The sequence below is a fragment of the Camelus ferus genome, chromosome 21 (assembly GCF_009834535.1).
Source record: "Camelus ferus isolate YT-003-E chromosome 21, BCGSAC_Cfer_1.0, whole genome shotgun sequence".
Lineage (NCBI taxonomy): Eukaryota > Metazoa > Chordata > Mammalia > Artiodactyla > Camelidae > Camelus > Camelus ferus.
Genome location: NC_045716.1, coordinates 25,842,735 through 25,846,256, shown reverse-complemented (window position 1 = coordinate 25,846,256; position 3,522 = coordinate 25,842,735).

Sequence of the window (3,522 nt, the reverse complement as noted above, 5' to 3'; positions counted from 1 at the left end):
GAAGCAGAAACTCTGTGGCTGGGCCCAGTCACCCGGATTTGAACAAGCCGCCCTACACGCTCAAGTCTGAGAACTGCCTGCGTGGAAGTTTCGGCGCCCTGCCGGGGTCTGGGCTAGATGACCGCTTTAGTCCCTTCCATTTCTAAGACCTCACGGTTCTACAAAAGTAAGCTACAAATCTGGCTCTACTTTACGTAAGCTGGGGTTGTGGTGACTGATGAATGCCCTCTCTGGGCCTGGGGCATCTTTTCCAATTTTGGTGGGAGGTCTGCAAACAGAGGTATTTGCGGAGCCGATCGCTAACCTTCCAGCTCCTCTGAGGGGCTAGATCTGGGCTTTGGTAGCAGATAGAATAGAGCCTCTTCCTTTAAATCTTGTCCCCACCAGTCACAGCCCACACGCCCAGAAAACCTTGGGCACAGCTTCATGTGTCATTTAACCATCACAACATTCTCAAGAGGGAGCGTTAAACACAAGAGGAATGTGAGGCTGAGCATGGTTAGTAACGTGCCGGAAATCACGCGAAGCTTGGATCTGAATGCAGGGCTCCAGGCGCCTCACACTCTAAGAGGTCGGGGAAAGGACGGTGTTTCCCGCCGGCTGCGAGTTCACGGGCCCTGGGCAGCCAACTAGCTCAGAACCCCCGGGGAAGGCTGAAGGGTGAGAGTGCCCACCTGGTACCAACCTGGTCTGTGCTCTCATCCTTACCCGCTCCGGAGCTCGCCACGTTTCATGAGGGAGAGACGTGCCCCTCGTGGTGGACCCAGAAAAGCCCCAGACTTCCCACCGCCTCTCTGCTGTGGAGGCTGCAGACCAGGACAGCCTGTGTTCCCAGGACCCACCAGCCCTGGTCTTGCACCCCCTCCCCCACACCTCTACCACTAGTTTACGTTTTCCCTGGCCAGCCCGCATGCTCCACCTCGCGTCCTGGCGGCTCAAGGGGCCAAAGGCTGGGGTCAGGAACTGCTGGGAGAGGTGGAGAGTCATCTCCGGCTTCAGCTGGAAGACAGCGCTCTCTAGCGGTCAGAGTGCAGAACCAGCAGGGCCCTACCGCATCACACCAGGGTGCTCCCCAAGCCTGAGCACCAAGGTCACCTCTTTCAAGAGCATCCTTGGCCCACGGCCCCCGCCTGCCCACAGCCCTCCAGAATGGCCCACGACATACTTACACGCTCGGCTCCAGCTCGGCCCTAGGCACCGCGAAGCCCGGCCACTCTTGCATCGGCGCCTGCGAGGCAGCAGCCAATTGGGGAACCAGCCCTGTCTGCCGCTCTCTTCTTGGAAGCGGTCCCTACCCTGCCCCCTCCCATCCTGCTGCACCAGTCCCTCAAGAAACACGCCTAGAGAAGAGATACGACCTTCTCAATGTCTCACAGCTAGCTAGTGCTGAGCCAGGACTGGAAGCCAAATCTCCCCAGACCGCTCACCGCTGTGTGCGCAAGGCACCGGCTCTCCAAAGTCCGCAAACATCTATCAAGGCCTAACTCTACTGCAGCCTTCCAGACCCCTCATTTAAAATTTCTCCTTCCCAATTCCTTGATGTACTTTGTGACATTACTGTTATCACTCTCCTCCTTGCGTTGCGGCTGTTCCTGAATGGCTGGATGGGTGTGAAAGGAAAATCCAAGGAAAAGACCCCATAACTTGGGGGTTTGAATCCTTCCTCCCCAACTTAGAAGCTGTGATTTTAAGCTAGTCATAATGCCTCTCTAAGCCTCCATATGCTTAGTTCAAATGACAAATATTTAAATAACCATAATAGCTCAGTGTTTTATAAGAACTAAATACAATCGTGTGTGTGTGTGTGTGCTTGGGACAGTGTAAATTGCCTCAAATATGAGAAATCATAAAAATAATCATGGCTAACACTTAACTCTTACTCTACGCCAGGCGCTATACTGAGTAGTTCACACAGATTTCTTCATTTAACCCGCACAACAACCCTGGGAAGAAAATGTTAGTACCACCATTTTATAGATCTATAATAAGTTGATTTTCAGAGCGGTTAAGAAACTTGCCCAACACTATACAGCTAATAATTGTCAAAGCCAGATTACAAGCCTGTCCTTCTGACTCTGAAGGCTCCGTCTAACCACTGAGAAAGTCTCTCTCTGCTGTTTTAGTTCTCTCTGTGCCCTGTGTTGTCTGACACACCATAGTTGCTCAGTGTTTGTCAAAGATTTTCATTTATTAAGGGTGAGTGTAATGCCTGTCCCAGGAGCCTAAGAAACTTGCTTGTCACACAACAAGGAAGTTCACCAACGGAGTGTTATTCCTCTGTCACCCCATCTTTGTGGCATGCCCTCAAGAGCCAAAGGCCTGATGGGAACATCTCATTAGCCCAATTCCAGCTTTCAGGAGGTGGGAAGAAGGCGTATCTGGCCTTTGGGGCCCCTGGAGAGAGAATGAGGGCTCATTCTTCCACCAGCACTCTCACAGGGAGACGTTTATTGAATAAAACGTTTACAATTAAAAGTAATATATCCATAAGATAAAATAAATCAAGCAAAAGAACACACAATGAGAAAAAACTTTCTTTACACTTACCTCCCTCCCTACCCACAGAATCCCCCCAAAAGTTCACTGCTTTTAATATTTTTCATTTAATCTGAGGGTTAAGGTTATAATTTTAATTATACACCTTTATGTTCTGATACTTCAAAGAATATCTGTTGGCCCTCTTTCATGAGGAATTTAACACCCTTACATCACCTCCTGTTTTCTAGTATTTGTTAGGGATATTTAATGTTTTAGTCCTTCTAGTACTCATCTTCATAAATTTAAATACTTAAATCTTTATTGTTTTATAAATTTTACATTTTTTTTTTTACTCTCCTCTGAATATTGAGGAAACCGTAGACTTCTTTCCTACTCTCTTTTGACTCCAATGCACCTAATTTTTTGTAAAATTTCTACATTGTCAGTGTTTATAACACTGTTATCCCTCTAAGTTTATTCTGTAAGTTGAAAACCAATAAGGAACACTAACAATATTACAATTAGGTAAATAAGAAATCAATTAAATCAAGCAGTATGATTGGATCCAAAGAAAAAGAAATATAATCCTGTAACATTAATTCAATCTTTGCCTCAAAGAGAATGTAACAAATGTCAAGGTCAAATGGATTTCTTTCCAGATGTCCTCCATTCTTCAGGCCATATTCAATGGCTGGTGTTTCTTATATCTTAGGTCATACTATGGTTTGCCTTCCTTTTTGGCTATGTAGTTCCTCTTTGAGTATTTTTCTTCATAAATGGTGAGTAGGTGGTAAACTTTCTCAAATCTGTGTTCTCAATTTTCTATACATGGTATCGTAGTGTGTATATACATATGTATATATATATATATATGATTTTTGTATTTGTTATATATTATGTTAAATACATCATTTAATATGTACAAAATATATAACATATATCTAAAAATATAAATCATAACAATATAATCAAGCCCACTGCACAACCACAGAATTAGAACATAACCAAAAGCACCCTCTGCCTATGCTTTCCTCCCCTATACCA